Source organism: Trachurus trachurus (genome assembly GCF_905171665.1).
Source record: "Trachurus trachurus genome assembly, chromosome: 20".
Taxonomy (NCBI): Eukaryota; Metazoa; Chordata; class Actinopteri; order Carangiformes; family Carangidae; genus Trachurus; species Trachurus trachurus.
The window spans coordinates 8,591,614-8,616,764 of NC_139911.1; the positions used below are offsets into that span (position 1 = coordinate 8,591,614).

At 41.9% G+C, this 25,151-nt stretch overlaps 1 protein-coding gene across 1 annotated transcript in view; it reads left to right on the plus strand.

The window, feature by feature from the left end:
* Positions 1 to 409: 409 nt before the first annotated feature.
* ctnnd2a (catenin (cadherin-associated protein), delta 2a) overlaps positions 410 to 25,151 on the plus strand; it is a gene marked incomplete at its 3' end in the record, with an annotated part of 234,759 nt that continues 210,017 nt past the window's right edge. The window contains exon 1 of the mRNA XM_083995112.1: positions 410 to 445. The remainder of the gene's footprint in view (positions 446 to 25,151) is intronic.

The window sequence follows — 25,151 nt, forward strand, 5'->3', positions numbered from 1 at the left end:
GACAGAGCTCCTGTCCTCCTCCTTTCCGATGGTGTTGCCTCCCCGTCGTTGCAGTGCTCTGCTGCTCTCCCTTCTCTCTCTCTCTCTTCCTCTCTCTCTCTTTTTCTTTCTTTCTTTTCTATCTCGCTTTCGTACCCAGCGCCTGGTCGCTTCCTCCTCACCCTCCTCCTCCTCTTCCTCCTCCTCCTCCGCTTCCTCTTTCCACCTCTTCCAGCATCCTTCTCCTACTCCCTGCGGATGCCTCAGCCTTGCACCCCCGTCCCAGCATCCCGGCAAATGGTCGCTCCATCCCCGGCAACTCTGGACGCAGGACACAGCGAGAAGGCGCACCGCTCCGTTCTGATCTGAGCACACTGCGGATTGACTTGAAAGAGAAGCGGACCAGGTACAGCGGGGGGAAACGAGGGGGAAACCGGTCGCTGACAGTGGCCAGGATCTCATTTCGGTAAGTCATAGCGCTATTTTCCCCTGCTTGACACTTAATTTAACTGGGCACAGATGGAGAAGGTGACATATCTTCAAACGCCCGTGTCTTTAGCCCCTTTGTGATTTATCAGAGTGGGACGTGTGCTTTTGCAATTTGCAAGAGGCGCCTGCATGTGCAGAAATGTGAACATGACTTCTGGATCACGCGTGCTGGATGGATTTTTGGGAAAGTGCTGATTTAAGACATGATGCCCTGCTTTTGATAACAAGCTTGCTGCGCAGCTTCTCTCAGAAACAACGTCCGGCTGTGCTCAGATTACCCAGCACATCAGATATTTGGCTCCAGCTGACTGCTGACCCAAATTTCACCATTGGTTGTGCGTAAAAGTGGTCAAAAGGTGCGAAAAGCGCCATGTAAACAAAGAGGATATGGTTACTCCTCCTCACCAGATGACTATTATTTTTGTTTTGACAACTCCAGTATGTACTTAGCACATCTGGCTGTGATGTTACTGTATAGTATGATACATGATTTATTTGTGGGTCAAATTTAGTGGCTCAGTTATTATGTTGCTCATAAATCTCATTGTCTGCCGATGCCCATTAAGTTTTATGGAATATCCTCTTGTCTGTGTGGTTCTGGGATGTGCGAGGTGATACAAGGGTAAGAGTATGGGTAAGACTCCATACCTTTCCCACAGCCCTGCTTGTGCTTTGATCAATAGACATTTGCAGGAGGGGGGGATTGTGTGCTGGCAGTTTGTCAAGGGCGTACAATATATCCAGCAGATGATGTTAGGGGGAGAGGAGGAGGTGGAGGTGGAGGAGGAGGAGGGCAGGGCTGCTGTTAAGCATGCAGTGGGTTCATGTTCAGCCTCCTTCATGTCAGCACAGGTGCATGATGGACAACAGAGGCAGTGATGTACAGAGCAGGGAGGGGTATTTAGTGTATTTCCTCACACTAACACCCTTGTCTTCCAGTCCGTGTCGCTCTGGAAATATAAAACTTTTGTGTTGAGATTTGTAGTTTAAGCAGCTTCCTCTGTGGCCAGGTAAGCAGCCGTGTAACACGGAGAACACAATCCCCTCTAATTCCCCTTAAACTGACCTCTGGTGGAGGAATATAGATTTTCTTTCCTCCCTCCCATGTTCTCCGCAGACAACCACAGCTCCCGACTGTTTAAATCAGCATGTTATCCACTTTTCCAGTTCTTTAAGTGATGACAGTGTAACACGCTCCTTGCTCACGAGCCACACATCTTCGAAACTTCAGATTTTTCTTCTTTTTTTTTGTTGCTGAAGGATAAGCAGACTTACAAAAGACCAATCACTGTGGGAACTGTGTCAACTATTTTTGTCTCGCACACGCATGCACACACACACACACTCATCCCATCTCTATATTTCCTGAAGATTAGCTTCTTTTATGTCCACTGAATGTCTCCAGTGGGCATGAAACGCCTTGTCCTTCATCATGGACACAGATTAAGCTAATTCACACAGCAGCACAGGCCTAATGCCTAATCACTATGCTGCACCGGCAGAACAGAACAGTCTTTATACTGTGGTAGCCGAGAGAGAGGGAGAGAAAGACAGGGAGAGAGAGCAAAGGGGGGAAAGCTAGCCGCCGGTGCCTATTGATCGGATGGAGGGGCTGCTGGCAGGCATTCACAGGATGGAGTGCTGACGACAGTCCAAAGAGTTGCCAGGATGAGCTGGCCCGGCAGTTGCCTCATAGAGTAGTGTTGGTGAGAAGGGAAGACACTGAATTATAGTTATCCCTGTCTGTACCAGCGCAGAGGCAGGGAGGGGTTTGAAAATACTGTAACTCTGACTAGTTTGATGGGTTCTTTTCATCATTAGAGAGTAAAAGTTGGTTGGGTGTGGTTTAGTGCAGATCACATCAGATAAGATACAGACGGCTGACGAATGAAAGGAAGAAGCAGCACAAAGAGTGTTACAGTAGTCAGGTGTTGGGACGCCACATGGTGCCAGAACAGCGTCAGCGCCTCGTGGCTTTGATCGCACCAAGTCTCTGAACTGTATTGGAAGGATCAACTCCACTCTTCCAAAAGATATTCCCTCATTTGGTGTTTTGATGATGCTGGCGGAGAACGGCGCCTAGAGCTGGGTGCTAGATCGGTTTTATCGATTAATTCATATTTATGCCTGATGATGGTGTTGAAATCTCACTTAAACTTGGGTTATTACAGTACAGAGCTGTCGCCGCTCCTTTGTAGTAATGTGTATGTTTTTAGTGGCCGATCGTGATAAAACAACTGTCCATTGCAGTTTGACGAAAGTCTGTGGCAACTAGAGGGCTGCAGTCGACAGTGGCAGCTTTGGAAAACTGCTGCTAACACGCTGCTAACGTTACCAGAATCATTTTATCACATCACTTAAGTAGGAGCCACCCAGCTTGAAACATATTTGAATAATTTCTATGTCTAATTTTGTGTAATTTGTATTAAAGAGGGAATACAATTGTGTGAAAAAATGTGAAGAGATTTCATGTCGAGGCCATTTCGCTTAGCTCTAATCTAGTGACTGCAAAGGCCATAGCATGTGATTGACATCATTTTCATACTCATTAAACCACTCGTGACCTCTCGTGATATATGGATGGGAGCATTATCATCCAATCTCTGCACTCATTTTTCAGGTTTTTCCTCTAATTTGTCACCATCTGTATGTCGTAGCGGGCCAGTACCTTTCAGTAAGACTTTGTTATTCACTGTACTGGATGAAACATGCAGCAAGAAGAAAGATTTTCTGATTACTACGCTGTAAGCAAAGCCAAATCTTGACATATGATAATGAGCAAAGACTGTGATGAGGAGAGGAGGGAACTCCCCAGTCAAATGTCCACTTTGATGAAGAAATTTGACAGAGGACGCAGTAATGTAATCACAGTCTAATGACTTTGAGTATTGTAAAATTTTGATGTCCGCAGTGAAATTTTATCATTTCATTTTATCTATATTTCATAACAAGACTGAAATCTACCAGTGGGATGAGAGGCGATCTCCATCTTTTTCTCCTTTGACTTGTTCCAGGAGTTTTCATAATTCATATGACATGTAGGACAGCACTGAGAGCATCCAGAGTGTCCTGTGCTGGCAGAACCCGGAGCACCTGTCAGTCAGCCAGACAATGAGTTTCTGCCATGTCCAGAGGTGCTGATCTATACTTAAATCTGACCTCAAGGCCCAAGACCAAGAAGTTCTTCCCCAATATGTCGCACTGTACATTTAGTTTTTTTTAACACCAGACACAAGATGGGCCGACATCCCAAATCACATTGTTTTCATCTGTTTCTAAGAACCTAAATATGGGATTAGGTGAGATTAGATTAGATTAGATGTTGAAGAGAAGAGAATCACAAATGGCTTTTCTCCAGAGAAGATTTAAATATCGTGCAAGACAAACCCAGAGGCGACAGCTGCTGTTCATTTGTCATTCTGTAGTGGGAAAAAAATGTTACAGTTCCGTTTTTTTATTATCAGTCTAATTTTTGTTGATGTGAATGACCCCTACTTATGTGCAAACAGAAAGGAAATAAAAAGAGGTGGGGAGGTTTTCTTTATGTGGCATATGTGTTTGTTTGTTTTTTATCCAGCCTATTACTTATGCGTGACTTACGGAAAAAACACAGAGAAAATAGCTATAGAACATGAAGCACCATCAAGATGAAAAAGATAATGAAGAGCAACCGCTTTGATTTCACACGTTGGTGTCCTTGAGCTCTGTTATGTGCTGTATACGTATGTTTTTTCAGGTCTTTTTTCCTATACATCCATTTAAGTTCAATGTGAAAGGGCCTTAGGCAAATGGTTGACATTTGATCCATAATTGTTGATTGCATTGACTGCATATTCATGGACATGAGGAGGAACGTGCTAATCGACAACCTCGGCGTCTTCATCAATCAGCTGACGTGGTTCTGGTGTTGGTGGCGAGATGCTCATGAGCTGGTTTAACGATATAAAAAAACACTGATGTGCCACTGCTAATGGACAATTTTACAATATCCCCCATTACAGTGGAGTTGTTACAAGATTGCATACATGTTACACTCCATTAAACATCTAATGTCACTCTTCTTCCCCTCAAGGGTGCCGTGTAGTGCACCCAACATGGCTATCATACGGGGGATATGTCCACAGGTAATATCATAGATGTCTTACTTTGTCCCTTGGTTTGTCCACGGGAGGACATTCTTCATTATTGTAGTGAGGAAATGTGGGGGGGGATCTGAGAAAGCAGCACCATTATAGAGTTTATTAGAGTTTGAATGAAACACATTAGCACCCTGCCCCAGCTTATAAATGATTCTGCAGTGAGATGGTTGATGAGTATGGGATGTATATGATGTTCAGTTGCGGAAAAAGCACTGAATTAGTAACGTACAGACAGGAAATCTTTCCAACACACCACATAATCAAACAAATATATACTTTTTTTTCATCAATATGCATGTGATTTAGCATGATCAAGGGGACTTTTCATCACTCTGGTTGAGACAAAGACTTATGTTGATAGGTAGCTGTTCAGCGTGGTAGGAGAGCCCATTCCTCAAGCAAAAAGTCTGAAGTCAAGGCCCCATTTACATGTACATCACTGCAGTGTCCTTGAGCAGGACAATCCCTCACGGCTCTCAGGGTGTTGGTTTGTCTCACACCCTTTGTCCTCTTTTTTATAAGGAGGGGGAAGCAGGATGACACGTTTTCCCTTTGGGGAGAAAAACACGTTTAATGCACTTCAAAACAATTGACAACACAGTGGTGGCACGTAGGATGCTTCAAAACAAACTTTTTTTCTTTTTTTTTTTAGTATACTATACTGTAGGCTTTATGCTGATGCGACGCCCATCTTTTTTCATGCTTCCCAGCACCATAATTGTATCCTCACCATCTGCTGACCTTCACACGAAAGCTGGAGAAGACAGACAAAATTATAGTAGTAGCGCAGGGGTCAAAGAAGTGGACAATGTCATTACATTAGTGCAGCTTGGACAGCAACTGCCTCTTTACATTTCACTGGGCTCCAAATGGCAGAGATAGGTAATTATAATAAATATTGTGTATGTACAATTGACTTACAGGTGAATGGTTCTGTTGGAAATTAATTTAGACGTCTAGCAGGTTGCGTGATGACAGTATTTACAAAAACAGGATCAAGCACAGGCAACTAACTATTAAGTCCTCTCTTATGTGTCCATGAGCGTTTAATCATTCTGTCAGTAATGCATCTCTCACACTTATTTTTGACTCTGTAAAAGAAAGAGAAGGAGAAAAGTTGTCCAACTTTAACAGTGCTTTGGATTTATGGCTAGATTTTCATTGATGCTACATGTAGTAAAAATATATGGCCTCATGCTACTGGAAGGTAATAAAAGGGAAAACGATTCAGCAATTGCTGTGTATTGTATATTGTAGTGATTAATGGGAGGAGGACTTTGAGGAGCGCAGCAGGAAGAAGACGGGGAGGACGAGAGGGAGGGGAGGTAGCGATGTGTCAGTGTTGGAATGAGTCCAGATAGGAAGCAATATGTGTGTATGAGAGACGGAGAGACAGGCAGACAGAAAGAGGGGTGTGTGTGTGTGTGTGTGTGGATGCCTACTAGTGTGTTTCTGCTGCCAATTCTCCTCCCATCGTCTAATGAGCTCGCTGCAGATGGGACTCCCTCTGTCAGCCCGCTGCCCTTCCCCTCCCTCTCCACGCCATTATCCTCCCTCCTTCCCTTCAATTTTTAGTACAAGAGAAAACAAAGGAAGGAAGGAAGAACAACATAAGGAGAGAGATGGAGAGATAGAGAGAGAGAAGCGGAAAGGAAAATATCTGATGTGACAAAAAGCATCAAGAGTGCGAGGGGGGTTAAGAATACAGGTGAGAGGAGAGGGAATTCACGGGAAGGGCTAAATGGTGGAAAAGATTGGGAAGATGGGGCGTAAAGGGAAAGATAGAGAGGTGGAAAATGAAGAGCTAGTGACAGAACGTGTTGGGGAGGCTGAATTAAAAACCAGGAATCATTAAATGAAAGAAAACAGAGGTGTGAAGACAAAAAAACAACACCACGATACAGCACGATGACGGGAAAAAAGCAGAGTTATTGCAGAATGCTATATTTAAAAGTGTCAGAAATGAAAATGCTGCCTATTAAAAACCTAATGGTACGTTCTCAGTGCAGGGGCCTGCAGTTAGAGCAATATGTCTGTGGTTGCCTAGCCATGACATCACGTCTGCACCTGTCACACTGTACTTGCTAAGCCGAATTAATAATTGGCTCAGCTAGCCAGGTCTGCCAGGGCTAATTGAGCATCAAAGAGACACCATAGCTAGAGCACAGATCATCTTGATTTCCCCGGGCGAAAATGTACCCACGGTTGGCTCTGCCATGAATGACTAAGTGTGGAAGTGTGCTTGTGTTTGATTATGACCTTTATTACATGTATGAGGGTTCTTCATCACAGTTTATATACTAAATGAGCAAAGGTTGGGCAGTCTGTGTGCCAGAGTATATTTAATACAATGTTTTTTTACCCCCACAGAAAGCTGCTGCTCTTTGACTTTCTGTAAATAAATGGTGGTGTTTGCATTTCTGCTTCACTTTCCTGCTGGACTGTTATTGACTAAAACAGCAACTTGTTCTCTATGTGTGAGAAAGTAATTAGACAGTTTTCACAGTGTGGCCAACTGCTCTGGTTTTTACAAAAGATGTTAAAAGGGATTTGCAACAAGTGATGCTGATGTAAGGACCAAACCAAGTGCTACAGGAAATGTTACAGCTCAAGTGAAAGTGTGAGAGAGAGAGAGAGAGAGAGAGAGAGAGAGAGAGAGAGAGAGAGAGAGAGAGAGAGAGAGAGAGAGAGAGAGAGAGAGAGAGAGAGAGAGAGAGAGAGAGAGAGAGAGAGAGAGAGAGAGAGAGAGAGAGAGAGAGAGAGAGAGAGAGAGAGAGAGAAAAAGGAATTGGCATGATAACATGCTATGCAGCACGAAGTAGGGTGGTATACTGCTGTTGGCTTCATCTATAGTCTCTTTGCACAGCAACATAGCATTATCTATCTGGCCGGTCAAGTGGGAAATACCGTGTTTGATGGAATATAAGCACCTGCTCCTTGATGTGTATGCGAGTGTGTGTGTGTTTGCGAGCGCCTTTTCTTTTATAGCACACATCATTGCAATTCTCTGTCTACATAAGGACACACAGTGTCATTGATGTGAAGCACTTCAAGTCCTGCCAATATCATCCAATTTAGAGTCCCAGCCAGTATTTTTATTTTTTTTTAGATATGCTGTTCTTGACCAGCATCGTGTGCCATCTACAGGCCAGGAAAGGCAGGTCTGAACTTTTACACATGCAGGTAATGAGAAATAAACGTAAATATGATTCAGATTGTTGCAGCAAAATACCATTTATCTTTTCAAGGGTTTTGCAAGTTCATGTAGGAAAGCACAACACTTACTCTTAACAGTACTTATCCTCCTACAGCTTATCCTTCTAGGGTGTTTACTGCCACTAAACGCAGACCAGCTTCTCTCACTGCACTCACAATAAAACAGTACTGCTCCCATTTATTTTGGGTATACAGCCAAGGCAAGCCAAGCTTCTGAATCAGACACTGATTGGCCGTGGAGCCGATGTAGGACGTAACTCAGAGAATGTGAATGAGAATCAATCAGTAAACACACAGAGAGAAGCAATGCGGCAGAAAAACGTATAGGTAAGGCTACTGCAAATCTTGCCCATAAGCTTTTAAGTTAGGGTATTGATCACCATCAGAGACTCATGTGGGCTTGGTAAAAAAAAGTGCAGATTCCCTAGTTTAAGGAGAAAAAATGGGATGTTTCCAGTTCAAATTGGTGAGGAGTTAAATATTCGATAAAAAATCTCTACAGGAGCATATTTATGCAAGATGGATTAAAATTAGTATGAAAGTGTACACCTGTTTGGATGTCTACAGCAGTAATAGGCCATGCTGAAAGTGAAAACACCCTCTGATAATTACCATGAAAGATTTGGCTGAGAACTTACTTATCTAATGCCACTACCATACTTATCTTTACCGTGATAAACAAGTAGATCGGTTGAGATCTTTGCTTTGTGCGATGAATGATAATTAACTAAGCTTCATTTCATAAATGTGACAAACAGCTTGTGCAATGTGTGTGCAATATTAGCACCAAATCTGGCAGTTGTCTATTTTTATCTTCACTCTAACTGTTAGCTATCATATCTACAAACCCGCAGTGTTATATCAAACTTTAACTTCATACAATGTTATTCAAACTGTTTTTATATAGACTTATTCTTTTAAAACATTTAGATGACACATTAAAATGGTAAGTAGAATATTTTGTATCCCTGGCCCAGTGCAACCTGAGTCCTTGTATCAGTCTTTCCAATCTCATGCAATAGATATTGGCTAATCCCTGATCCCCAACCAAAAGACACACTCGCACAGACACACAGACACTGGTGTTTCTATCTTGAAAGCTTGAGGCCAGCCAAGTGGTATAAATGCCATACCCGATGCCTGTGGTCGGATCAGCAGACAGCCCATCAGTTGCACACTCTGATCTTTATCAGCTATGTATTGCTGTGGCTACTTCCATCCGTCAATCAAATGCTCTCTCACATCTGTAGAAGAGGATTTGATGAAAATGATAGGAAAGACAGAGACAGAAAGAGATATGGATCACACCAATATGAGCCATTAATGGATTGAGCCACCTTTAGTTTATTTCCCTGGTGTGTTGGGTTTATATGTGTGTGTGGATTTGCGTCCATCTCAATCAATGCGGAGAGAAAGAAGAAGGCATTGAGAAAGAGACAGCAACGAGATCAGGCATGAGAGGCGGCGGTGGATGTGAGAAACACGAGGCAGAAGAAGGTTAGAGGTGCAAAAAAAAATGGCAGCTCAATGTGACACCCCCAGACGATGAACTTACAGCCACCACAGCTGCAGGATGCAGGCGACACAGTACAATTTGTAAAGGAAGGTGCTGAGTGAGGATTTAGCTGTGAGTGTTTTCACTAGTCTGAAGGAAGAATGGCAGCTAAAATCATGTTTTGACCACGGAGCGTTTTATTAGGTTGTTTATTGATGTGTGTTGACACTGGAGAGCTACATCCACAATTGAGCCTCGGCGCCCGCTATCCAAATTATTCGATTTCATTTCACAGTCCCTGAGCTAACAAAGACAGGTTTTCTGTCACAGCTGCACATTGTGCTTGTTCCGAGTAAAGTTCATGTCACTGCAAACGCTATATTCTCTTTCCTGATGTTCAGCATTTTCATTTATGCCCACTTCCTCCTGAGGCATTCTTTGCTATACACTAGGCCGGGCAATAAAATGCTATCTTTTCACATAACAATAAGGCTGGATTCTAGTTTATTTCTTCTTTATTAAAAGGATATGCTATGTATGTGCGCTATCAACATGCAACAGTAATAACGTGCCTTGTCATACACAGTGACATAGGAAAATTAGGCAGCCACTGCTACAGTTTAGCTGTGGTTTTGGAATTGGGACAGGAGTAAGCATCAGCATCTCAAAGAGATGCACAGAGCTCCCATTCTAGTGCATGCTTTTGTTTCAGGTGCTTTGAGTGGATTTTTGTGCTGCTGCCTCTTTCTAACAGGGGAGTGTTTCCCACAGGTTGAGAATAGAGACTCATACAGTTTAGAGGGGAAAGAAAGTGTAACCTAGGTTATTTTATGTAGCTACATGCAGGCGATTGGCATGGAGACCACAAAGGCGGCATTCATTTAAGACTACAAATTATAGATTTAAAGGAACAGTTGAAGTAATTTGAGGGTATGATTTAGAAAACAAAAACACTATTGAGTGCATTAATGAGTAATTTGAGGGTTGAATAACTCAATTAAAGGAATTAAACAAACAAAAAATCTACCATGTAATTTTCTTGTTTGTTTGAGTTTACACTCACAAATAGGAGGATGCTGTTCCTAAGACAACCATGTCTTAAAAACCACTTCTCCAGATGTGGGATTTCAATGTCTTGCTCAAGGACGCTTAGGTTGTTTGGATGCGTTACATACTCTCAGATTCACTGTGAAACCTTGTTTCTGCCAGCTTTCTTCAAAGAGTGTGATATTGAAGAAGGATACAGAATTATGACATCTTGGTTAGCATAGGGAATGCTGTGGTTACTCATTTGGCATCAAATTGCCTCATAAATAGCATTTGATCTTACTTCTTCATTCTCTGTGATATGTCCTGCATGTGTATAGTATACAGTATAGATCCCAACTGTGGCCACGGCTGAGAAGTGCAAATGCACATTAATTTATCTCATCCGTCTTCTGTGGGTTGCATTTGCAATGTATAATTCATCAAGTAACTCTATGTTGATATCTGCATGTAAATTATCTTAGATATTGTGCAACTCATGAATTTCTAACGGCGTAGATGCACAGTGGCGCCACAGCAGAACATCGGCTGTGTTTTCTCTTGCTTCTGAGGCATGTAGTGAAAAGCACTTTGTGTTTTGGAGGGTCTTCAGTTGTGAAATGGGTTTTAAAAAAAATACAAATTATGGCTGGAGTTTCTGAAGTAACACACAACAAAAACAACAGGGACGTCTGGGCGTGCCTTTGCCATTACTGATCGACGGCACAGATTTAAGAGAAGCTAAACCCTGACCAAGACAAGATCAGAAATGTGGAGGAGGTTTGATCATTTTAACCAACAACTGGCTGACTCTCAGAGAGGGAGACAGGAAAAATGGGTCATGCGTGGGTTATTGACAAGTCTTAATTTTCCTAAAAAAAAAAATTGTAACTAAGTAATGGAGATTTGGTGTTTTCAAACACCAATACCATGGCTTCTACAGAATGTGTCACTTATCCACTAATTTTGATGTTTGTGTTATATTTGGAGAAGATTTCCACTTTTAAACAAACGCTGCTCATTCTTTACAAAACGCTACAGTCATTTGTAAAGACAAGATACCCCTTGCTGTTGTTTAGGCCAATTAGGCTCGAAATCTGCTGGCTTTGGGTTTGTGCCAGGGATGGGGAGTGAAAGTCTTTATGTGTCAGGGAGAGGCTTTTAAAAGGGATCTAGGAAAAAATAAAAAGGCTTGCAGATCTGCAGAAAGAAACATGCGCGCACACACACATACGTACATGCACCATTTCTGTCACTCGTCTCTCTTTTCTCGCTTTGCTTTTCCTTCTTCTCCCCGGGCAAGACGACACAAAACTGTGGAGGTTGATTTGTAGCTCCCTGCTGCACTGCGATCAGTTTGTTTATGTGATATTAATTCAAATAATTTGGCCCTGCACTGCAGACGTGAAATGATGGAAAGTGGTATCTCAGTGTGCCTCTGTAAAAGAACCATTCATACTGAAATGGACTATATGGGCCTCTTCAGTAGATAAAACAAAATGATATTGATTTCACAGTCTGAGCAAACAAAGCGAAGGATAACATTCATTGCAGGTAGGTTATCTTATCTACACATTAACTCTCAATAGATGGTCAATGTTAGTGTTTCTGAACTCCAAAAGTCACATTTAAAGACATCGTTGGAATTTTCTTTTTTTTCTTTTTTTTTTTACTGAATGACATTTACCATTTATGAATTGCACTGTGTGCTGGCCGGGTCTAGCTCTTATATGGTATATTTTTCTTTCCCAGTATTTCACTGTACTGCTCTTTCAAGAAGGTCAGAGGTCAGACTTGGCTACAGAAAAGTGTCCCAAGAGCTGTGAGCCAGACTCTGTCTTCATAAAACCCACTTTATGGGTATGGGATACTCAATTTCCAGGGAGCTCTCCTTAAGCTGAGAGGGTGTCTCCCCATTTCACCTGCACCCATTTGTCTTTTTCCTTTTTCTCTCATAGTTTATAAGATGTACTATTATGTTTAAGTAGAATGTGTCGTCTCCCTCTAAAATAAGAGGTAAAAGTTAACCAGTTTTGTTCCGTCAGGGTTAAAATGAAGTGGAACACTGGCTTAAACCTCTTCTTCATCGATGTATGACGGGTTTGTTGAGCTGTTGAATAATTAGAGCTCACAAGATCTAATGAAACCAAAGGCACGGTGAGGTGTCTGACTTTGATCTTTAGGATGTTCTTAGCCCTCCAGTGCACCGAGCCTTAAACTGTTATGACGAGAGGGGTGAGCCAGGAGCGGAAGTTTTTAGATCCCGTCAAGTGTTTCAAAGCGTTACATCATTTGCATGTCTTCCACCAGGAGAGTATTGCAACAAGCCGTGTTTTAGAAGAAGAAGCCAGTTGCTGCTTTTTTTTCCCCATATAGGGAGATTTTTATGGGTCAGTGAAGCAACTCTAGTAAAGGAAACGCAGGTGCATACACATTCACAAACATGATTCAACCACTCACTTTGCTGTTTTGAATACAGCTTGGCATATTGTGTAGATACTGTAGTTGTGCGTTTCAATTCTCCAATGGTTAGTCTTACTTTTTCTCCTTTTATGATAGATTAACTAAGATAGCAGGGGGGCAATTTGAGGTCCAGCCTCATGCCCAGCTGTGGATGATTTTTGTTGGCTGACTGGAAGGGGCTGAGTGGAGACGGCCCCATGCTGCGACCGGCTGATGCACATACTGTATTGTAGGTGCACAGAGACAGAATAGACCAAGTGCACATACTGTAATCATTTGAGAAAGAGCCCACATACACTGTCTTGTTTTCTGCCCTCGTCACATGCGTATATGCCACAGGGTAAATTCAAGGTCAGCAGGTTACCAGAAAGAGTTCAGGATGCAATGAGGATCCAGTTGGAGAGAAGCCGTGGTAACCGTTCGCATGGTTGCTGTGGTTGCTATGACGGCAGAGATCATCAGCCCACTGCAGAGATGGAGTGGTATAATGGGCAATTAGAGGGAGGGGATTTGACTTTGTGAGGAGCACATCAAAGTAAAGCAAAAAGTACTGATTCTGTTTTATCACTGTGGATACTGGATGGAGTTGTTGTTGTGCAGTGTGTTGAATTGTTTGCAGAGGATTGTGCCATTCTGTCAATATGTATTTTTTTTTTTTTTAAAGAAATGTTTTTTTTTTGCTATGCCATCTACTGTTTATTTATCATATTCATTCTTTCCTTCTTCTTTTTTTTTGTTTTACATATATTCAGTCATGTTGGTCCCAGACAGGCTGGATCTCATTAACTGTAGTCTGGCAAGTGGGGAACTGATCAATCATTAAAGTGCAATCATTATGACCTGTTGGAGGGGTAAGGGGAATTTGAAATTCAAATTTTCATGGCAGCAACCTGTCATACAAAGTGGTGAGGGGATGACAGAGCCATGAAAATATAACAGCATGATTTTAATTAGATTTTTTTTGTCAGATCTCAGAGGCAAGCCTATGGTCATGGCAAAAAAGTTAATAGATTAAATTAAGGGTTAAAACGTTGAGGGCTGTATGGAAGGTTAATCAGATGAATTCCCAGCTCACGTGCTTTCATAGCTGTTATGTGTTGCTGTTTAACAACAACAAGGCCGACAGAAAATCCATTGGCTTCTTGGTGTAAATCTAGTATATGCATTCGCTCAGTGTTAATTCAACTCGATGTTAAACAAACATAATGAACACCCTCCAGCCAATCACAATCGATTCCAGACCTTGGTAAATACTAATATTTATCACGGCTAAAACGAACGTGAAGTATATAATAAAAGGTTGCGTGATTAAAATTGAATTAGCATGTGTGTAAAATTCATCATGTTATTAATTTTGGCTATTGATTATTCCTGCTGCCTTTGCGGCTACGAGGTGTTTTTCTGTAGCGACTAGCAGTAATTAACTCACAGTGTGATGCTCTGGAGATTAGCTTCTACACCTGCAAGTCTCTTCCTCTTCCTCTTCCTTTTCCTCTTCATCTTCTTCCTCTTCTTCCTCTACTCTGTGACCTGCATGTATAAATGGCTGACAGGCTTTTTGGCAGCCTGGATCCCTTAATTTGGACCCCAAACAGATAGCTGCTTGCTACCCACATAGCCTATACATATAGGCTACATATACATATACATATGTACAGTACATATACATATGCAAAGAAAAAACATTGCACATTAAAGGGATAGTTCAACATTTTGGCAAATTGGTCCATTGCCACGGAGTTGTTTTCGAAGGTAAATTCATGCAAAACCACTGATGTGCGTTCCTGTCGGGGGCAGTTTTTTGGCAAGCAGTCTCTGCATTTACCCCAAAAACAACTCTGTCTCATAACGTTCAGTTATTATCTCATAGCGTGGTGAATGTGCAGGTCACAACTTGTCCACGAGAGCGTTTTGGAGATGTTGGATTGTGTATTTAATGAGTTTGATGAGGGAAACCAAGAAATTGAGCCTCCATAGCGTAGCTCTGAGCAGCTTGTGGCTCTGCTCCGCCGTTCTAAAAAATAGCTTGCACCGACAAATAAAGGTAACGAACCTACTGCTATGACTATAGGGATTATGGCAATGGGCTAATTTGCCAAAATGTTGAACTATCCCTTAAACAATATGAGCAGCTCCTGGCTTCGTTTTCTTCAACTGACATCTCCCATGTGATTCTTCTTGGTTTATTTTCACCATGTTATTACTTGTGTTTCCCCATTGTACAGTTTTTATCAGTGTGACCCATGAGCATGGCTACACAAGCGGTAAAATTGCAACTTTGTGAATCACTTACTTACAATTATTGTTTCATTGTTCTGTTCTGTGGTTCATTTAACTTTTCATAGTTTTTGGTAAAACACTCATTTGTGTTTACTTCCAGGCTGGATTTGTTATCTTGTTTCCCCGGCAACTCTTCTTCATCAAACATGACAAGGCTCGTTGTGCCCATCATTTGTAGTCTATCAAGGCCATCACTTGGGGGCGACGTGTTTTCTCTGTCTTTGTCTTAAACTCATGATACCTTCCTTCTCTCAACAGCACTTGAAAACTCTCCTATTAGACTTAACCAACCCTCAAATAACCCTGATAGCCTGGTTCTCTTGTTCAGGCAGCAGCAGAACAGCTCCTAGGTAAATTACTTTAGTGAAGCAGCAGTGGATAATGATGCTGCACCTTTACTGCTCTCTCTCCTAATCCAGCAACTGTTTCTTTTGGTCCGTCTCTGTCCATCTCTCACCCACACACACACCCACACTCATTCACACACACATATATAAACGGTCAGAGGGTACAGTCGAAGCTGGACATTAGCAGCTCACCGAGGTCCTTCAGCAGCAGGGAACTACCAGCAGCCTGATCACACCGAGATAAAGGAACATCCTGAGTGCTTTTTAATGAGTTACAACCATAGTAGCAGGGGACTGGACTTAATGCAACATTTCTAAAAGTTACATTTGCAAACAATCCCTCTCAACACACTGCGTTGAATTTATTATTAATTGAATGTTCTGTCCTGAGAGTCAGGATTCATAACCTCACTCGCTTTATTCAGATCAGAGTCAGACCGAGCACTTGGTGTCTGGCTTTCAATTTTCAGGCATACATGTATATGTATGCGCACGCACACACACATACACACATATTCTGAGCTCATGCAGACAGACTAACCAGCTGCCCCTAGGCCTTTTGGCTTGTGAAAAGGGAGAGAGCTCTATTGTTTTCTCTGTGATTCAGTTATTACACAGAGATTAACACAGTGGAACTCTTCTGTGACACCCAAGGGCTTTGGACCCAGAGAGAGTGGGCACTGAATGCCTTTATCTTTATCTCTCTCTCTCTCTCTCTCACTCTCTCTGTCGCTCATCCCATCTCCCTCAATTTTTCCCTGTCTGACACACACACACACAAACTTGCGCGAGATGTTACGCACTTCATTCAGGCGTTGCCAAACAAACAGTCGCAATTATGGCTAAACATGGACACACAGGCAGACACACACACACACACACACACACACACACACACACACACACACACACACACACACACACACACACACACACACACACACACGCCACACTGATGCATTTGTCTGGAGGAATGTGTTTAGTAGCTGATAAGGAGGAGAATGGGACAATAACACTGAAACTGAAATGCCAGCACAGCGATAATTCTTTAACACACACCTGCACCACACTGCATACACAGTCACAGACACACACAGTCACATGTCAGACATATAGACGTATAGGATCCGATATATTACCGGTAATGATGCAACAGTTTCCACATGACCTGTGCAGCAGCTAATAAATTATGTTATCGAGCTACAAAACACACCATGACTTTGATGCCCAGTGATTTACATGACAAAACGGCAAAAGACATTCAAACACTGTATTTGCAGCAGAACTGATGATCGTCCCCGAAGAGAAGACGCGACAACTGCACATGAAATAAATGAACAATGAGGGGAGAGAGAGGCAGAGGAGCGATGCAGCCGGGTAAATGGAGAGGAATAGTGGGAGTGACAGTGAGGGGGGGAAGATACGGAGAGGGAGAGGTGAGTGAGCGAGAGGATGACATCATGCTGATAGGACTGAGGCAGCAGGGTCCCAGTGGGATCTCCCTTCCTCTGTCTGATGTATGGCATCACAGTGGGATCAAACACAACCAGTGGGGAGACTTTCAGCACAGAGCAGCTGGAAGAGCATGAAAATAACATCCAAGCCTTTTGTGTGAGCCTTCATCTCCATGTGTGTGCTTGTGCACATGCGTGTCACTTGTTCACATGCATGTCTTGCATATCAGACAGCAGCGGTGCAGTTCCATTTAAATTCCCTCCACAAAATGTCTATTTGTGATAATCTGGTTTGCTGATAATCGCACTGAAGGAATATAAAGTGGCCTCAGAAATTACTCAGACCCCTTCTTCTCTCATTATTTTAGTAGATCTAATTTTATGTGGATAAAATCATATTTGTTTTACAGTTTAGTCTTAACTCAATAACCAAAGTAAAAAAAAAAACACATTTCAGATTCCTTCTAAATCTGTAAAAACTCATATCTTCCCTCCATTGGATCCCAGCTGGATGCAGGGCGGGGTACACCTTAGAGAGGATGCCAGTCACGGCTGATGAATCCCACCTACGGCCAATTTTAGAGTTGCCAATCAACCTAGTGTGCATGTCTTTGGACTGTGGTAAGAAGCTGGAGAAGCCAAACAGGCACAGGGAGAACCTGCAAACTCCACAGGCTCCGGGATCGAACCCAGAGGCAACATTGTCAACCACTGTCTGCGCCAACCTGCTGCCCAGAATGAAATCTAATTATTTCCAAAAGTATTCAGACCCTTTGTTGTGGTAGTTCAGAGTGTCCTTTGCCTTAATTATCATTGAGATGTGTCTAGGACTTGAGTCCAGCTGTGGCAAATTGAATTAATTGAACATTGTTAGGAAGGACACACACCTGTGTGTATTTGAAGCCACAATTCACACTGCATAACAGAGCAAAAACCAAGCTGTCAAGTCCCACGGAGCGTCTATAGACCTCTGTGGTGGTGAGGCATACCATGCAGGGCAAGGGTGTAAAACTATTTGAAGACATACTCCAAAAAGGCTGTAATTGCTGCCAAAGAGGCGTCTGCAAATGACTGAATTAAGAGTTTGAATACTTATGTAAATGAGAGATTTCAACAACAATTAAAGCGATAAGGAAATGGATTTTTAAAAGTTTCAGATCCCCATTAACAATGACAAACTGCATCCACTGCACAGTTGTGAGTAGGAATTAATCACGCATCCTTATGAGTTTTAATGACTTGCAGTTGTGGTGGGGATAAAGGGTACTAGCTTAGGGTGTTGTCAAACTCTGATTCACAACATGCAAAATTAGAAACCTTTTAACAAGTGAAGACTGTCATTTTCTCCGTGTATTCATGCATTTGAACTTTCTTTTTGTATTCAGTTGAATTAAAATGAATTATTTGACAGTTTATAAAATTATTACATGGAAGCACTTGATAAAACCAGATAGCTGCTGTACCAAAACACAGGGAACCAGTGATTTAAAGTCTCTGTGTGATCTTTACTTACAGGTGTTCTCATATCTTTAACTATGTATGTATATGCAAAACAGCTTTCAAAGCATGCAGTGGTGATGGCAGCGTGTGTGTGCGCGCAGGGTTGTGCTTGCAAACGCTGTCACCTCATGTAAATTATATATGTATTAAGTGTCAAGGCTGTGAAGGATAGGATGTGTGGATGTGTGTTGATATAGTTGTGTACCCGACAGCTCCCGGCCTCTCTTATCCAACTCTCAGGGGTATATTCTCCCTCACATGCCACAGCACAGCTCCTATACTGTGGCTTTATAGGTTTCATACTGTGGTGAGCTCAACAGTACAACAGAAGCCTCTGCTATGGAATCGAAATAATAAAACTTTATGTTGTGGTAAGCTGTGTTATAAATGGGAAGTTGCTGGATGCAGTGGAGTAGCAATATGTGCCTCTTAGCTGAAGCTGCTGTTTACTTACAGTATGCTTTGCATAAAGGGTGCAATGTGTTATTCATGTCTTTAAGTGAATCAGATGCTATTAGATGCCAGGGATGATATTTCCAAGACATTTTATTATAAATGGAATTTGGCAATAACTTTATTTTTTAATTTAAAGGGGACATATTATGGAAATATTGCTTTTTGAAGGCTCTTTAACATACTGTATATTTGGGTGTTTGTTTTGCCTTCCGGCCGCCAAAATGTGAGAATTGACAAAAAATCTGTAATGTGCAGGCTCCCTAGATTAAAATCTATGTGGTTTTACGAGCTGTTCCCTCAGTTGTCTTCCATTGATGTAACTAGGTTTGGAATTTGCATAACCCCACCCCTACCTGGGACTGGTAGAAGGGGTGGGGCGGGGCAAGCAGTGGTTCATTTGCATTTAAAGGGACAGGCACTGAAACCAGCCGTTCTGCTGTTTTACTGTATGAGTATAAATAGAGAGCTGTGATGTTTGATCCTTGGGGCATTTCACATATATGTCTTTAAGACACCTGGGAACTATTTTACTTCGTGGAAAGGGGAGGCATAATATGTCTCCTTTAAAAAAAAAAAAAAAGAATGTCAGCTTTGAATTTACCATTTATTCATTTTCCACCTGAGGGTATCACCAAGACAAAGGTACCCTGTTCAAGTGCAAGTTACACTAAGGTGAGGGGCATGAATTTATACATTTTTTCTTTTTTCTTTTAGCTGGCCTCTGGATTTAACCCAATTATTTATATTGCAAGTATCTATCATGCTGTCTGAAGCATCTGGTTATGTAATGAATTTAAACACAAATGTGCAAGCAGTCTGTGTATGAAGCTCAGGCAGGCTCACATGATCAGCCTGCAGCAGGGTATGTGTGAAGTTTTCCCTCTATCCCACTCTGCTTTCTTGTTCATCACCTTCGTTCTTTCTTGCTTGCTTTCATATCCTTTTCCCTCTACCTACCTCCAACTGCGTTCCTCACTCTGTTGATCTGCTGCTCTCCAAGGTGTGAGTGTCTGTGTGTGTGTGGTGGTGCGGGGGGGGGGGGGGGGGGGGGAGCTCTATACACCACAGAGAGATGAAAACAGAACAACAATTTAGAAATCATCTGCAGGAATTAGTGAATAGGACCGTTTTTATTGAAGCAATGTATTTGTGGGTGAGCTTTTACTGCTTTTATCTCCACACTGTCATGTTTACTACGCTATGTAAAACTAACAGTCAGATATGAAATGACCACCTATTTTTCTTTGGTTTTACATTTCATTTTCCCTCTTGGTCCTGTCACAGAGGGCCGCACTCTTTCATTAGATTACAGAGCATCTCGGGCCTGCTGTTTTAGAGATAACACCCAGGTAAACGTTGGCCCTCACTCCCTTTTGAATGCCAATCATATCCTCACGTACAACACAGAACAATCACGGTCAAGGTTATCAACTGAACCCACTGTACCGTCATTGCTCTCCGTCGGAGTAACAGTTTTCTCTTTTTCTCTGTCACAGTGTTTCTCCGTCTTCGTGTATGTGTCTCCATTCTCCAACAAGTGTTTAAGATGAGGGAGAATACGTTAAAAGCACTTCTTTCAGTCCAGTCACGCTATCCCTCCACATCCACCTGTCAAAGGTGCTTGGAGTGCATGTCATCTCCGGTGTTAACACGTTAGCACTTTACAAAAGTCAGCGGCTCAGATGGTAATTGTGTAGACTTGGGTGAGTGACGCAAAGTGGTATTTTCCTTGAATTCCAAACATTTCAGAGGTATAATATCTTCAGACAGTGTATTTGAATAAACAGGCATAGGTGTAGGTGTAATGGACATTTTATAATTTCACACACAATAGTTCACATCCCGTAAAAGCTTTCAGCGTGTTTGTATCACGAGGGAATGCAGGGAACACATGTGGATTCCTTCACTTATTTTTCAAATTTTATTGACATAAAGTATGATCATGAGTGACCTTCAGATCTTTCCATTGTTTGTGTGCTTTTTTATTCCCCCATATGAAAGGCTGAAGTTTCTTTTTTAGCTGCTAGGCACCTCTCCGTTTCATGAGCACAGGGAGAGAAAGATTGGGGTGGAGGTGGTTTTTAATAGACACATTCAGGATGTGCCCGCAAAGCAAATAGCTGGTGTCGGCACTCTGCAGTTATATTTGGGGCACTTATGTCCAGAATTCATATCACCAGCCTGACTTTCACTACAGGGTCTCAAAGGGACAGCGGCAGCCTGCTCATTATTCATGTCTGTCAATTGTCCAAGTAGCAAAATTACCAAGGTTTGTTTTGGAACTAGTTGCCCACAGGAGCGAAACTGGAGCCTGGACTCAGTTATTAATTAATGGAGGTTTTTTGAACTCCTGGTGGCCTGCACAAGCCACTTTCTGGCTGAACTTTTGGGAGAGGGTCTAATGATGCTTTTTCCCCTGACAGGGCCAACTTGATGGTGCTGGACCTGAGGCTTCAAAACAAAGTAGAACAGAAAGAAAAAACAAACAAACACTATTTCATTACTAAAAAGTCATTATCTGTTGTGTAGGCTGCCCTTACCATAAAGAGGAGCAGAACAGTATACATTGTTGCACTGGAAATGGAAATAAACAAATTAGAAGCTGTCACAATTGTCACTTTATAATTGGGGTATTGTAAAGCAAGTGCAACATGATCATACTGGCAATGTTCTTTAACACTTGCTACCGTTGTGCGTGGGAAATGCGAGAGGGTGTAAGTTCTACTTTCACCATAGCGTGATATGTTAAGGCATTTACTTTGATAAAAAAAATTTTTTTAGATAGGCTTGAAATTTATAATTGGAAAATCTGTGAAACACACTGACACACCCTAGGAGCCAGATGTAGACAATGTTCTGTTTTTCTTGCAAATAACCCCCTCGCAGTCAGTCCACTGAAGGCTGCAGATTATTTTGTACTTCTCTAAATGTTTAAAAGTTTGAAAACACTGTAAAAATACACACTGCCTTGCGTTCTCCTGCAGGATAGTAAGTCAAGGACAATGCTTCTCAGAGGCTCTCAATGATTTTAAAGAAACAGATTGGCATGACTGTCCTTCCCGCAGGCAGCTGCAAGGTGTTAGCCTTTATCCCTGTTTTTCTTACAAAGACAGGCTCTATAAATGGATTTGGGAATATAGCAAGCCATTACAGTCATGTCTTTGCAAGTTTCATGACTTGCACAAGTTATTGTACCTAATGCAATATGTCACTGCAAATGTTGTGGTTCCTGTTAAGGCTCCTGTAATACACAAACATATGTGAAGTTTCTATCCCAAGTGAGGGAATGGGTGAAATGAGGATTTTTTTTATTAATAGAGGAGGCTGAGAAATAAATCAAACAGTAAGACAGAAAAAGAGCGAGTGGTGAAGTGTGTGTGCTCCACTGTGATAGGACTCTTGAGTTAATCCTGGACACCATCCCTGAACCATGTCATACAGATCATTCAGCCAATATGACAGGGCGACCAGGTAATAAGCAAAATTCATGGTGTTATTTGGTGTTTCACCATTAAATTAACAATATATTACCCATACATTGTCCCACAAGTGGTGTTTTCTAGAAGGAAAACCACATTTCCCATTAACCCTGTTGCTCATTTCCACATGGGCACTGTTATCACAGGCTCTCCTCCACTTGGAAGATTTCCACCTGAGAAAATCAGTGTCAAAGGAAGTAGAAAGCTTGTGTGCATCCTGTGTGCATGTGTATGATGGCAATATGCCAATTATGAGGAGATTATCGGGTGCTCATTGTTCAGAGAGGTGTGAAGGAAGTCAGATGGAGGTGTGAGACAAAAGAAAATGCCTGATTTCTACCTACCTCCTCTCCTATTTTTCTCCTTTGTCTTTGCCTTTCATCCTCTCTCTTTTTTTAAACCTTCATCCCAGATTTTACTTCTTATCTCCGTGATCACTTAGCCTCTCTGACTTCTAAACCACTTTATCCACACTGCATAATCTCCATCTTTGACTTACTGCTACTTCCTGTCCGTCTCTGGTCTTGTGCTTCTGAAGTGACAGGAGAAGCTGTGGCACGCCGCCTTCCTGCTGACAGCTCTTGCTTTGGGAAGCAGCAGCTTTATTTCAGACGTGTTAATCACCCACAGTATTTATTAGTCTGCCAGTCAAGGTGATGATGCTGCTTATGAGCTGTCTATTGTTTACACCCGCTAGAGGTAAAATGTTGCTTTTGTAATTGCCCAAAATCTGATCACCAGTGTTTTGTTGGAGTTATGTCACAAATCTTATGCCAGATAGTCTTTGTCCATGATCTTGTTTTCTCAAAATGATGTATGCCCTGCTTGAATCATAAAAAATCCATCAAAAATAGAGAATAAAACTAATAGAAGCTGCACTTGTGTATGCGCACAGACAGCAGAGTGGGACTGGGATCACATGGCTCCTCAGTGTGTCTGTATGTTTATTTTTCTGTCTTCCTACTGTCTCCACTGTCTGTGGAAGAAAATTTACATCATTCTGTTCATTCAAGAAAAAAAGTTGGAATTATTTGCTCCTCTCCTCCCTGGTTTCTCTGACATTTGGGGGAGAGATTTCTAACTTTGTATGCAGATGGTTTCTCCTGCATGTCTTCAAGCGCAGCACCCAATCTAGGTCAACCATCTCGCTGCCTCCCAGCTGCCTGACTGAGCTGTGTGTGAGCGCATTCGTGTGTGTGTCTGTGTGTTTGTGTGTGCAGTACTTTTTGTGCTCCAGGCTACACCAACAATAACAACAACAATTGAAAATATATTTGTTACTTCTTTAAGAGAAATCTATTAAATATTAATTATTTTCTATAGAGTACTAAATAATTTTTGTACTCCAAATAACAGACCAGAGTATATCACAGAAATGCTACAGTAGCAATAGCTGGGGGTATCGATTGAAATGATCAATGTTGCTGTCTCTGTTGACTGCTTGCTCTGGGGCTTTTGATAGTGAGCAAAACAGGCCTCAGGCATCAGATCACAGATGTCTGTGACCAGCCTCCAGAATAACTGAGGCTGCTGGAGCCGTGAGCCACACCCACCACCCATAGTCTCACTCTGTGGTCTGGTCCGGCCTCCTCCGAAGTTATCTGGGCTGGCTCTTATCTCCTGGGGGGAATTTAAGTTTGACAGACCACCAATACACATTTTCAATCTGTGCATAATATGGATATTCACACTTTTGGTCCTTTCAGCACATGATTGCATATTATTACGGCCCTCTTGGACCCGGGGACTACAGAAGGACCAAATGCTTTATGCACCAGTTGGTAGGCTACATGAGCACAAAATCACAGACATACTTGCATACTGCATCAGTGAGTGATTTACATTCATGGTGAGTGTCATGTCCATTGCAAGAATGTGTTGGTGTGTACACATTTGTTTGTGAATGTGGATGTCTACTGAAAAGCACGATTTATACATGACAACATTTTTTCAGACATATTTGTTTCAATTTGAACAAAGTCACATACTGTAACAGTAATTTTGCAATTGATGTACTTGGTTTATAAAGTTATAAATCTGTTGATGACATAAAGTATAGGTGCTATAGCCCATTTGTTATGCCTACTTTGGTTGTTATGGTGTTCTAATTATGCACAGGCCTGGTATATCTATTTTTAGTTGGGGGTGTGTTTGCATATTCAGAAATGTTTACATGCTCGCCCACATGGGTATATGTTTTAATTCACATGTCATATGCATGTCTGTGTGTGTGTGTGCATTTGTCTACATGCATGTAGTGTGCACTCTCAATCTCTCAGCAGTGCTAACTGAATTATGCATTATTCAGAGTTTAATATTAGATGCCACATGTAGGTAAATTGGAGCTATCAATCACCCAAGACATTCCTATGTGGCAGAATATGTGAATCATTTTTGAAAGGCAAAATTGGATGTGGAAATTATAATTATTATTTCTTAATTTCACCAGTTTTGACTCATGCTGACATTAGGCCTGTGAGCTGTATGCAAGGGTTAGTTGTTATTCTTGCTTTTGAGGATGCTGCTCAAGTGCATACAGCTAATGATACAGTGTATAAGGTAACATTTACCCATTTTTGTCAGATACAAAGTATACAAAATATTTTAAGTTGAATTTATATTAAGTCTATTCTTTCCAGTCTAATGCACACATTCCTCATTTGATTATCCTATGAGAAACAAATGGGGAAACATTAAAGATGACTAACCATTTTATATCAAAAGAACATTTCCTTGCAGAATGAATTGCCTTGGGCTGGGCCATGCGCGTTTTTAGGTAAATTGGAAATGGCAGTTTCGTATAAATGTATGGGAGAAAGGGGTCTGGA